Here is a 13,841-nt window from a genome sequence, read left to right on the forward strand (position 1 = left end):
TACCTTTGGGAAGAGAGAAGACTGAGGTGTGTACAAAATGTTACAAATCAGTGTTGCAGCTGACTCAGTTCCTGATGCTCAGCTGTGACTTCATGATCATTAATACTGAAGCTGTGCTTTGCAGCTATGACTTCGGGCATAAGCACAAATTTTACTGTCAATCTAGTCAGGTATAAGCATGGCATATAGTGCTTGTGGAACAGTCTTCCTAGAGAAGTGATCAATGCCCCAAGTCTGTCAGTGTTGAAGAGGCATTTGGACAATGCCCTTAACAACATGGGTTAATTTTTGGTCAGCCCTAAATTGGTCAGGCAAATGGCCTAGCTGATTGGGTTCCTTCCAATTCAAATAGTTCTGTTCTGCTCTCTCCACTTCTCTCTCCTCTTAGCGCCTGTGGAAAGTCTAGAAAAAAGCTGCTAGCTTTCATCCCAAGACAAGGTAAAGGATAGTTGCCACATTTGGAACAAGACCTGAAAGCACTGCCACAGTCTGAGTTATGTGGCTGTGGAAATCCTGACCTTGCATCAGGTCCTCCAAAACCACTTTTGCCGTGATATGAAAGCATGGCTTCCAAATCCTGTAACAACCACTGCCAATCCTCCTATCTTGCTAATATCCATCTTTTTTTGTTGTTGTTGTTGTTTTTTTTGTTTGTTTGTTTGTTTTGTTTTCCCCAATAGTGTATAAACATTCCTTTTCATCTATTCATGCAAGGCAGACAAATGAAATGTTACTTTAATTTGATAGGGTAGGAAAAGGAGTAAATGGCTAAATTACAGCTCCCTGCTGGTATGGCAGTATGGCAGCTGCTCTTCAGAGTCCCAAGAAAACCCACCAGTGATACTCAGCTTTGGCTAAGGTTAAAGCACAATCATGAATACTCTTTAACTCCTGTTAAATTTTAAAACTTTTTAAAACATGTCCTAACTTGCCGCATGTAGACAGGACACAAATGTATTATAACCGGTTTGCTGGCAAATTCACTAAAATGCAACACACCCTGTCAACACAGAATTCGAAAACATTTTAATTAAAATATTCCTTTTTTTTTTTTTTTTTTTTTTTTTTTTTTTTTTTTTTTTTTTTCTCCAGTACACCTTTATCCTCGTCCAGGCAAGCCTTTAAAGAAAGCAAATCTAAAAGTGGTTTTGGGAGCTGGAATCCATTGTTTACAGAAATCCTGAACCAGCATGTGCTTTTTAGTGTTCCCGTTGTGTCTCTCCCCTGGGCTACCGAGTTCTGAAGAGGTGCTGAGAAGATTCGTAGTGTCCTGGAGTGCACTGAGATTTCTCCTCTGTGCACAGAGTGCAGCAAGCAAAACAACAACAAAAAAATTATGGTCAGAGATTACACTGAGAGACAGTGTTCCCTATATGTTGATGTACTCCAAAGCCTTGCCCTGTCCTTGCTATTATGGAGAAACAGTGTAACAGTCCTAGGAAGTGAAACATCTTGCTTTCCCAGGAACTGTCTAGGGAATTGCTTTCTTGTTTTAGTCTGTAAATACTTTATGATAAGGAGAGAACAGGACAGTATGTTTTGAATAATGTTAAAAGTTTCAAGTTCTGAAACTAAATTCAGATTCGTGGCACAGTTTCATCTTTTCCTACTTCTGAAACATTAGTATTTCATTATGTCCTAATCAGCCCTGAGATTTCTTACGGATGCAACTTCAGTTTCTTCAAGCTTTTCTCCAGTGTGGGCAGTGCTATCTAAAGCTTTTAACCTTTATGTAACTCACAACAATTACGAGTCCTTCACTAATATTTGCCAACCTTTTATTAACTGAATACATTCAACAATATTTGTTAAATAGGATGAATCTCCAGTATGGTGGGAAACTGAAAACTTAACAGAGCTAATATATTTTAAAAGTATCATGCCAGTTGTCTCTCTCATCTCTAATTAAAAAAAAAAAAATAAAAAAATCTGTCTGCCAACTTGATAACCAGCCTCAAGTAATGAGGATGATTACTTCTGAGGAAAAACAAACAAAAAAGCCCCAACCCAAACCAAAAATTCTTTAGATCATACAAAAGCTAAAACACTCCAGTAAAGTTGAAGCCCATCCCTGAAGAGCAGTCACAGCAAGAAACAACAAAATACATGGAAGGTGAGAATACACCACTGAATGACCCTGCTACATGCTGATTCTGCTTTAGTCAACCTTGCAGCAGGAAAAGTGGGCAGTGGGTCTGCACTGCACTAAGCAGTGCATGGACAAATAAATGGAGCTGGTAGCCCTGCAGCAGGGAGTTGTAAACATTTTACACCCATCAGCTATAAGGATAAATACTTCTCTGTCTGTAGTTCCCCTACAGTTTTACCCAGGCGAAGTCAATGCAGCTGCAGTCCTCTCTTCGTTCCTGTGCTTTGGTCCTACAGCTCCACTCCCTCCATTGTGCATGCCTTGGCTTTCCTCTGAACTGACAAGCCATTTTATAGAGTTAAACCAGTCAAAAACTGTTTTCTCTCTCTCTCTCTCTTCTCCCCCTACCTCCCTCCCCCCCCCCTCTCCTTTTTGAGGGGGGTCAGGGGATGGAGGGCAGTTTCCTGCTGGTTTGGCTTCTGCAACTCTTGGTGTGGCAAGACAAGCAGCAGCGATGACAAGCAGGTGATAACCTGATTCGGCAGAAAGTTAAGCTGCAGTTACAATGGCATTTGCTTCAGCAGCACCACTGCCTCACACAGACCCCCTTCGCTGTAGTTTCTGCTCCTTTCCACCGTCATGCTCCTCTTTCAATGGTGCTGAGAAGATGGAGCTGATAAAAAAGTGCATAATAACCAGGTATTCATTACAATGGCATTGACAGGTGATACCTCCTGAAGTTTTTTTGAAAGACCACGTGCACTTTAAGGGCAAGTACTTTGTGTCATATGGCTACAGCATTTTTGATGAAGCAGCCATCCTGGCTTTTATAAAGCCAAGCTAAATTGGAGGAAGGGGGTGGGAGGAAAGACACTTAAATGAGCAGAATCATGCATAATTATGTTGAAAAGTGTCAGAATGTGTGAAATGAAACTGATGGTCCCAAGTAAACAGAAACCCATCTAAAATAGGAAATAGGAAGTGTTTGTGCTTGACTCAGAGACGTGGATTCCTGATATTTAGTTGTGAACTGAAACAGTTTTATGGCTAAATCAAGCAAGGGCTCAGGGCTGTGGAATTAACAACCATCACATCAAATGCCCAGGCTCTCCATAAGTCTCAGGCAGTGGGAAGGAAGCCAAGTGCCAAAGTATGTAGAGTCTGGTACCCTGACCCTGAGTTTATGATTCCCACTGGACGGAACAACCGTGTTGTAGCCACAAGGTGCAAAAGGCTAAGCCAGTACAAGTTTTTGTTGTTATTAATATTATTCTTATTATACTCAGCTCAAGAAGACTGTTTGCTTTTGGTAGCTGTAATAAACAGTATGTATTTCATCCCAGTCAGGTTGGCAGAGATGTGTATGGCTTGCACTGTCTGGTGCCCTAGGAGGGCACAGATTTTATAACACTGGTCATATAATCCCCAGCTACATGGAACCACATCCAAAATAGGAAACAGGAAATAAAAAACATTTATACCTGTGTCAGGTGCTTGGATCCCTTATATTTGGTTGTAGAGGAGCATAGCCCTTCACACAGGGGCCACCTCTGACCTCTTCTGCTGCCGTAAAGTGCTTTAGCCCCTTTGAAAGATTAAGAGACACTTCCATTTCATCCAGCAGCTCAGTGGTGGGGCTCAGGAAACATGATTTTGATTTCCACCTAACAAAATTTGAATCCCTTCTTCCACCTCCCCCTGCGTTTCCCTAGGGGTGAAGGGACACAAATATTTCAGGTTTTGCTGAAACTGCTCAGCAAATAAATTACAAGTAGCTCTTTGGAATGAAGAGTTACAAAGTAATTGTTGAAAAAAATGAGCATTTTAGCGGTCTTGCCTGGACATGGAAGAAAGCTTTCCCTGGGTCCTTGGCTTTACTGAAAGTGCTGCTGTTTCCTGGCTTTTAGCTCTTGGAACAAGCAAGGGCCAGCACCCATTGCCCACTGTTAGCAATCTGACCCAGTGACTACAATATATAGTCGTGACCCCTTTTTATGTCATTCTCCAGCACCCCCAGTAATCAGTTCTTTGCAAAATGGAACAAACTAAGTAGAGGGAGCTGGTATTCCCCAGCACTGTTGCTCTTCCAGCTAGGCAGACCAGCTGCACAGATGTCACTGGGGTAAGAGAGAAGTGTGTGCCCCTTCTCCTTCTCTTCCATGCTGCAGGAACCTCCTTCACATGCAAAGTGTGTCAGTGCCCACGTCAATGCTTATCGATTACTTTGGACATCATCTTCACAGGGACCTCCTCTGTGTCTCTCCAGGGAAAGCTCTTGGGCAGCTGGTTCTGGAGTGCTATGAAGTCGGCACGACTGAGGTGGGACAGAATCCATTGGTTGGACACCACTGGTGGCACCTTCAGCCTCTTCTGTCTGTTGTGACATTTTGAAAAGCAGTGAGAGACCACACCTTTGAGATAGGGTTTCTTGGTACAGCCTGATGAATTCAGCAACTGAGTGATGGTTTTAAGTTCCCATTTTTGGTACAGAAAATAAAAATGCACACATGTCCTTCTGTTGATCTATCTGCAGTTTCAGCCTCTCAAGAGAGACGTGTTAATTGAGGATTTATATTAGATATGTGAGATTTTCCTTTTATTTATTTATTTATTTATTTATTCTCCTCCCTATTTCCATAGGGAAAGAATGAATGAGATTTCAGAATAGCATTTTGGTATCATGTACAATCACCACAATTTTATTTTGCTTAACATTATGTCTAAACATTTTCATGTTAGGAAGTGTTCATTCCATGTGTGTTACACCTTTTAGCCCCTTGCTTTTCATGGTGATCTCATGCAAAAGGGTTAAGCTAATATCCAGTTCTGCAAAACTCTAGAAGAATCCATCTTACTTATAGAGTAAATCTAGTTCTCACTAGGAGTATGGATATGTAGGATGAGAGGCAACAATTTAAGTTATATATGTAACAGAAATGGCCATCTGCACATTGAGGGGATTGATCTCTTAGCATCAAAATAGATAAATGGAAGGGCCTTAAGATTTTGCAGTATAAATGTTCCTGTACTCACTTACTGATTCCTGAATATGTAGTGACTGGAACAACTGAGAGGTCACTTCTCCAGCCAATATTGCAAGAAACCACAACTGTGAGGCTGAAAGGTTTCAGGCCAGTAAATTAAGGGTTGTTAACACAAATGGGTTAACAACTACAAATTCAGCTGTTTGGTTTAGAATGGCAGATATGCATAATGCAAGAGACAGGAGAGGTTATTGGTGACCTAGCTGGTTTAAAGTAGGGATATTTGTGTCCATATTGTTGTCCTGTAGCAGACTTCCTATGTGTCTGGGTAAGTTTCTGTAGGTATATCTGCCCTGCAGACCAGGTTGCTGAGTTTGGGCACTAGCTGTAGCTGTTGTGGATATTTCGTAGAATCATAGAATCCTAGAATTGGCTGGGTTGGAAGGGACCTCAGAGATCATCAAGTCCAACCCTTAATTATTTGAATGAGACATGAAGATATGTACAGATAAATTGACTCCACATCTTGGTGAAGAAAATTTTTGAGCCTTGGACTCTCTTCCCGTATCTGTGTTACCAAAGACACCTTGTAACCAAGCTGTCATCAAGCAACTGCCAAGCAAAGGCATCAGGAGGGCTGCATAGATGAAAAAGAAGCTCCTGATTAACCCCAATGTAAAAAAGTAACCCAGCAGGAGAAACAAGTAAGTGACCCAGGAGGAAAACACACACTGTCCAAGTGTGGAAGGATGGAGTTAGGAAAACAAAGGCTTACCTCGGAATGGATCTGATGAGGGACAAGAGAGGCTTCTGCATGTATATCAGCAGCAAGAGGAAGACTAGGAAACCTGGGGGTCCATTGATAAATGGGGTTGGGATCCTAGTGACAAAGGAGACAGAAAAGGCCAAAGGAATGAATGCCTTCTTCACCTCAGTCTTTGCTGGTAAGACCAGTCTGCAGGAACACCAGGCCTCTGAGACAAGAAGGAAAATCTGTAGCAAGGAAGACTTTCCCTAGGTGGGAGTGGATCAGGCTGAGGGGAACTTTTAAACAGACCCCATACAATTCTTGTATAGGAGACCTGCCTGATGTCACTTCAAGGATACTCTCAGTTATCTTTGAAAGGTTGTGGTGATTGGCACAGAATTCGAGGACTGGAAGGAAGCAAAGGTCACTCCTATTACCAAGAAGGACAAGAAGGAGGATCTGGGTAACTACAGGCCTGACAGCATGTTCTCAGTTACCAAAGAGAGGCTGTGGTGTCTTTGTTCCTGGAGGTCTTCAAAAGCCATCTGATCAAAGCCCTGGGCAACCAGCTTTAGATGACCCTGCTTGAACAAGTGGATTGGACCAGACTATCCCCAGAGGTGCTTTCCCATCTCAAGAGTGCTGTGATTCTGTATGATGTGGTGTGTGATAATGTCTGTAGTGCTGCCTCAGCTACACCTATACTCACTTCAGTTTCAAGACGTTGCATTTCTGTGACCTTCTGTCTCATTTAAGTGGTTTATGAAACATGGATATTAATAGGCCCTTCTGTGTGTCTTAGAAGAATAAATACGCCAAAGGTTGTGAGGTGCTTTCAGTAAACAGGGCATACAAATACCTTCTGTACACATTTACAGGAAAGAGAAACTTTAAAATCTTTTTTCCCCTGTGCAATACAAATTACATTAAAGAGTGAGAAAACAATATCTGTAACAATGTTCTTGAAACTGAGTCCTAGGAAGCTGAGAAAATTACAGGTTTAATGTGAGTCCCTGCCTTTATATGTTCCCATGCCTTCTATGATACTGTGTTAGAGTCTATACAGAGAAGATGGAGTTGTGTAACAGTGTTTTTTGTTTGTTCCTTTTAAATTACATTTCCTCACACTTTGCTAAGGTCTTCCATTTCCCCCATGCAGCTATAAAAGGCTGGCTTCAGTCTGTTTAGGCTCCAGCCATGCACACAGTCTTTTATTGACAAAAGCAGATGGCGATTTCCCCTACAATCCGTTTCCTTTTCACTGGCTGGCATGTGAAACATGGAGAGCATACTGGAGGACACGCTGTCATACCATGCTAGCTTCCAAGTACTCCTCTGACAGTGGAGTGACCAGGACCTTCCTGCTCATGGGGGTTCTGAATTCCTGGAAACTATTTCACATTTGGCTGAGAGCTATTTTGACAGTCTTCAGCTGTATCCTTTATTTCTTCCTTCTTAGCATGTAAATGTCCTCTCTGTAGCACCTATTCTTAGAGTATTTATAGTTCTCTTTTTTTAAAGCTTCTCATTCCCACTTCCTCTTTTTTATTTAAGTCAGCCCATTTTCATCTCCTGGGCATGCCATGTTACACAAAGCACATACATTCAGGCAGTGAAATCTTGTGTCTTCCTCAAATTATCTCATGATTCTGGCCTTTATTATTCAGTTTTCAGTCTTCAAAGTGGCAGTTATGTCTTTTTTGCCATGCTGCCTCTTGCGCTTACTAGGAACTCCACAATATGTATTATTATCTTCCCTTGCGTTCTTCCTTAAAAATCTCCTTTTCTACTACACCTACCAGTGTGAGAAATGCAGAGAAATGACTGGTTACTGTGTTGATTTCATTTTTTTTCCCCCTTGTATTTATTGGTAGTTATTTGGAGTCTGAAACCTCTCTGCCATCAGGCCTCTCTTTGTGTGCTGGCATTGCCTTATCAGTTAGCACAAGGACAGAAAATGTGTGAATTTAAGCCTCCGAGCTGTTTTTAATCTTGGCAGTCCCTAAGCAGAATTCTTCTTTCTGCATCTTACTCAGCATTGCTAGGGAGGATGTGCAGCTCACACAGTGTGTGGGCATAAAGCCTGTAAAGAGCTTTGGAGCAACAACTGGTTTGACACAGCACATGGAAGAAACAATTTATCTTTCATTCTTAGACCCCCATACATCAAGGGCACATTCATTTCTCTACCTCTGTCAGGATTTTTAGATTGCTTTTCATTGGACTGCATTCAGCACTATTTCTTTCAGAACTATTTCTATGTAAATTTTTCATTCATGTACAAAGCAAAAATCCTGAAGTGGGCTAATAGAGCATCTGAGTCATTGAAATGTTTATAAGCCTAATATTGCATTCACATTACTAAAAAATACTGAAATGTTTTTCCTTAAATATGAATGTTATGAAACATTTATGATCATGGGAACTTTTTGCATTCTTAAGCGCTGTTAAATTTTTGCATACCACAGCATTTGAGATGTGGTCATGGTGGTCTGGAAGGCTGCAAGAATGAAGCACCTCCACAGTAGTAGGGGCAGGAAAAATTCAGTCCAAAGATGATGAGAAAACTGTGATTATCACTGTCTGTGTAGTTTTCAGTGCCTGAAGAAAACAGGTACCATCATGCTTTTTGAGATCCTCTTCCAGGCTCTGTACATTTGCAGCAAAACAGAGTTCTATAGTCTGCAACTTCTGTGGTGGTGACAGGAACTCACATTCAGTCAAATTTAAAATGGAGCAGGTAGATTCAGAACACTCAGTCTTCCAAGTCTGTACTTCATGGAAAATGCAATTTGAGGGATCAATTATATTGTTTCTCAAAGTTTCTCAATGTATAAGCACATATTATAGTGTTATCAAACCTGTGGAGCAAGGGGTCAGTGGGTTTCTTGGAAGATTCAGACAAGGACAGTTTCTTTCTTCTTTATGAACTCATCATTTTCCAGACAGAGCGGAGACCTGTCCTTGGAAAACTGTATCTCACCTTCCACACCTCACACCTCATTTATGCCCTTTTTATAGCAGGCAGGGCACAGGGTCATTCCTGTCCTTCTCCTCTCAGAGTGTAGAAGCCATTTCTAACACAAACCTTTCTTCTTCTCCTCCCCCCACCCTCTTTTAGGGACCAACAGGACCACAAGTGACCCTACACATGCAGAAGCTCTACCCTGCTTTGGCAGGAGAAGAGCACAGCTGAAGAATGAGAGAGGAGCTGAGGTGGATTTGTCCAGCCCGTAGAGTAACAGGGAAGGTCACCTGGACACTCAGCTCTGCAGTAGTGTCAACAAGCTGCAATGTCATTGTCCTTTGATATTGTCATCAGCAAGCACAGCTATCCTGCCCCTTGCTGTGCTGCTCCTGTCCCAGGAGGGGAAGCTTTCTCTGCTCTGTACTGTCAGGTTGGGCTTCAGAGCAGATGATTGTATCTTGAAAAGCCATTGTGTAAGATTTGAAGAAGCCAGGCTGTCTGCAAGGTTTTGGGGGGAGGGAGGTTTGGTTCCACAGCACCTGAGACTGGGCAATGATTGTATTATCTGGGTGTATTATCTGATTGTATTATGATTGTATTATCTGAGTGTTTCTCCTCAGAGATCCAAATTGCATCTAATCAACAAAAGTGCAAAAAGAGGAGGCAAGCTGACCACACCTTTCTCCACTCTTTGGATTCCCTTTATCTTTTTCTGCTAAGATAAGGCAGGAAACATAACCCAGGTTTGCTTGAGTGTTGATACAGACTGGTGATACAAGACCCTGGTCTCCATCTCATAGCTAGGATAAGAGAAGTGCTCCAACGTTTTACTCACTCTGTAGAAAATGTACTTCTGAGGGGTGGGTTAGGTCCCCCCCTGAGGTGTTTCTTGCAGTACTGTTCAGAAACCCTGACCAGGGGGACTCCACCTCTCTGCCCCATGGCCATGGGTGGAAGAACAGGGATGGCAAGTAAATTATTAGTGGAATACAAGGTCCCTGAGCTTTAGAACAAAAAGTAGGCTGTTCACAAGCTGCATCATTGGATGTATCATAATGTATCATAACGTTGCATCCCTTCTGATGCTTCAAAATAAGGTCTGGGACAAATCACCCTGCTTCTTTCTTTTCCTTAAACCTTCGTGGGTGGCCCACAGAGCTATCACCACGTTTGACCAGGGAATGAAGAAAATATGGTAAATTTATTTTTATACCTATATTTATTTTCTTTTTTTTGTTTGTTTGTTACTTGGAAATCTCCTTTTATAAAAATACTTTGCATTGTGTTTTTTTTTTAGTTTGGGTAGAATTTGTCTCCAGCTTTGCAGAAAAGCTGTGCAAATGTGATACTCTCACCATTGTACTTGAGAAGTTATCAGGGTCCTCAGAAAAGGCAACAAAATATAAACCAATAGGAGCATTTAGAACCAGTATTTCTTAATTTTAATTTTAGTAATTGATGATAGTGTGAGTTCAATTAGATGAGGAGGAAGTCTTCCAAACATAATGTTTTCCCCCTTAAATTCTGTATTTCAAACCCAAAATCTACATATACCCACATCTACACACAAATATATCTGTTATGCATTGACTCACTAATTCATTTATCATACACAAACCTTTACAATTATCACAAACTTGCTGCAGGTAAACAGAGATAAGAGCAAGAGTTCTGTTTTTAATTTTGGTTTAGTCTCATCAATATGTATGTTTACATATGACAGCCATAGATGAGATTTCTGAACAGTGTCCTTGGTAAAATCAGTACAGATTTTAAATTACTTTTGCACTTCATTAATGAAGTAATGATTTGGTATTTACTAGACCTTGACCATTGAAGCAGATGATGTATATTATTAAGAGAAAATGTGAAGAGTGAAGTGTTTCACTACTAAAATCATCACTACATTTGGATATTTCTGAAACAGAAAATCAAGCCAGCTCTGGTTTCCAAAGTAGTTATTGAAAACCTCATTGATGACTGTACTGTGCTTTTATTAGCTCTGTTAATGAAATTAAGTAGATAAATATTGTTCTCTTTCAAGCAGATTTCATAGGTTTAATACCTAAAGTGTTTTGTTTTCTAACTGATTCCCATGATAACTGAAAACAAAGAATACTTGGCAGTGGTAAAAATTTGGTTTTCTGATCAGGTTCAACAGCCTTGTGGAAAATCTGCCATCCCTCTATGTTATTCTCTTTACCTTGTTGAAATTACTATTAAGAATAATAACATTTGTTATTTTTATTAGAGTAGCAGGTCCAACAAAGTAAGGCTTTTAAGTGTGGTAGTCAAATGTTGAGTAGTTGGTAGCTCCCCTCAAAGTCCAAGATTTACAATTAGACAAGAAAAACACAGAGATGGGAAAGAGAGCATAGCAGCACAAGCAGAAACAGCCACAAAATTTTCCTGTTTTTCAGGAGGTGGGAAAGGGGCAGCTTGTCAGGAAGGAGTACACCCCAGGGGAATAGAGGAATGTTGAAGGACAGGTTTGGAGCAGGCAAGGAGAGGACGAAGTTCTCTGGGAAACTGGAGAGAAGATCAGCCACAACCAGAGAAAGCCTCCTAGGGACACAGAGCAAAAAGCAGACTTCAGGAAAACTTCTGAAGGTGCAAATGCCCACCACTTCCAGGTTTGGCTCCTGTTATTCCTTTCAGATGGCAGCTGCCTTCGTCTTTCTTTGCAGTCCTTCCCCAAAGCCATATGGACGTAGGATTAAGGTGGGTGGAAAGCGGCACCTTTCTCCTCATAACCTCAAAGCCGGGGAATCTCCTCTGAAGGGCTTGGGCCCTGGCATTACTGCCACCATCTGTTAACTGATTGTCTTGTGTATTATGGCCATGGTGGTGTTCAACAGCCTCAGAGAAGATGCAGAATAAGTCCACTGTCAGCAAATGCTGCCGGAGGTGGCTGGGAGGTATTGCTGTGTTGTACTGGAGGATGGGACAAAGAAAGAAACTTCTTTCTCTTTTTGTGCAAGGGAAACAAGCATGTGAAATGGTTTCCCTGAGGGCACACAAAATGTCAGCAGAAAGAGGAGAACAAAGCTTACTTTTCCTGAGTCCAGCACTACACTTAAAGTCTAAAATCCCTGTAATTCTGGTAGAGATGAAGACAGGACATACTGGCCCATAACTGCTCATACAAAAGCACCTTAACTGAAGGTAAGCTTCTACACAGCAGCACTGCAAATGGTATGGAATTTACACCTGAAATTAAAATATTGGCAAAAATGTGTTCTGGGATTATATTTTTTGTTCTGTTTTTAGAGTCTGTATCACTGTATCTGAGAGCCTAGTGTTCATCTGTGAATTCTATCTTTGTAAAATCATTGTGAATAAGAAGAGGTTTATCCTCATCTTGGCAAGGCAGAATTCAGGCAGGCAACTGATGAAATATTTTGTCTTGAGCTCCATAGGAAGATTGGGGCTGGGTTCAGCTGTAGAGCAAAAGCTTTTTAAGTTTCAATCTATACTCCCAAATCCCTTAAAACACCTTTTCTAAATTGGATTTTTATGAATCTGAAGTCTACTGCAGAGTCTGTTTATATTGCTCTCGCAGAGAGAGATGAGTGATTCCTGCTCTCTTGCTGGGTCTTGCTTGGGGAGTTCGTTGGGGGCATTTTCAATAGACTTACAAGAAAAGGTGAAGGCCTGCTGCATGAGTAGGGAGGATGAGGCTGGTCACATTGAAGGAACAATTTCATTTGCTCACCAACCTCTGGACTAGTTGGCCATATGATCTTGGGAAGCTGTTTGTGTGAGGAGCTGGCAGGATGAGCATTTGATGCTGAAGGAATGAAGGGGAAGGAAGGGGAGATTGAAGGAAAAAAACCTCTTAAACTCTTCAATCTGAGCAATAGATCTTATGGAAGGTAGACATGGTTGCTCCCCATGACACCCCTGTCATCCCTTTCTCCTGAGTAATGCCCCAGATATCACCATGTCACACTCTCTCTGGCCCCAAGCAATTGTCCTTGGGAGCCTGTGGATCAAGAAAGAGAAGTAAAGGTTAGAATCTTGGAATCAGTTCTGCAGTCCTCTTATAGCTCATTTGGAAGAAATTTCAAGCCTCTCCCAAGGATTTACCTTGCCGTTCCTTTCAAGACAGCACCTTAGGATGCATTCTCTGTATTTGAATGTACTGATTGTTATATGCTTTTGAGAAGATCCTGTTTACTATTGCCTTTTCCTCTCATACTGAGTCATAGAAGAGCTATTCAGTTTGCCCCCTGCCCGTCCCCCCCCCTCCCTGCCTGAAGAACAAAGCAAATTACTGCATACGGTCCTGCTGCTTATGAATGCAGTTTTCCTGAGGCCTCAATCAGCAGGATATTTCAAGGCTTAGATCTGCATTTCCCAAGTCAGAGCTCAGAGCCCCAGATGAAGCCTAGGTGGTTATTGATGCATCCATTAACCTGAAAGAAATTCACATCCCTTCTATATCTTTACTTATACCTAATTCACACTGAGATCTGTGAGAGAGCCTGCAGCTTATACTCACTGTAAAAGCTTAGATGCCAGCAGAAATCTGTGAAGATCACGAAAAAAAGACACTATGTTTTGTGGACACTAAATAGGCAAGTTATTTGTGTTTCCTTTCTAATACTTCAAGAGTTTTCTGTAGGTCTGAACTTCAACTGCCAATTGCTCAATGACCATGTGGACAAGTACACATTGTGTTTATTGCAACATTATAAAGAACAGCTCATGATGTTAAACACTGCAAATTCTATCTGCCTTATCATTGCAGGATCATATTATGTCCTGTTAGCTGGTATCACAACAGAGGCTTTGTTTGTGTAATGCTAGACTTGAGTGTTCAACATAATGAATACTTGCTTACAACTAGTTTATGCAAGGATTGTTACCATTTTTCACAATGAGTTTTTTTAAACATGTGCCTGTATATAAACAGGCAGAATAACCTAGAAGAACTTGAAACTCCCATCTGGGTAGTGTATTTGATCTCATATCTAGGAATTTTTTTCTAAGATACTATCAAAAACATGTTCTCATCTGTCTTCTTCTTTTTTTTTCTATAATTGCAGG

General features: G+C 41.2%; 1 long non-coding RNA gene across 1 annotated transcript; it reads left to right on the forward strand.

Moving 5' to 3' along the window:
* Positions 1-625: 625 nt before the first annotated feature.
* Positions 626-1,882, forward strand: LOC139795544 (uncharacterized). The gene is made up of 2 exons (XR_011725559.1): positions 626-859; positions 1,093-1,882. It is a non-coding gene; the product is annotated as an uncharacterized lncRNA (long non-coding RNA).
* The last annotated feature ends 11,959 nt before the right edge of the window (positions 1,883-13,841 follow it).

The sequence above is a fragment of the Heliangelus exortis genome, chromosome 3 (assembly GCF_036169615.1).
Source record: "Heliangelus exortis chromosome 3, bHelExo1.hap1, whole genome shotgun sequence".
Lineage (NCBI taxonomy): Eukaryota > Metazoa > Chordata > Aves > Apodiformes > Trochilidae > Heliangelus > Heliangelus exortis.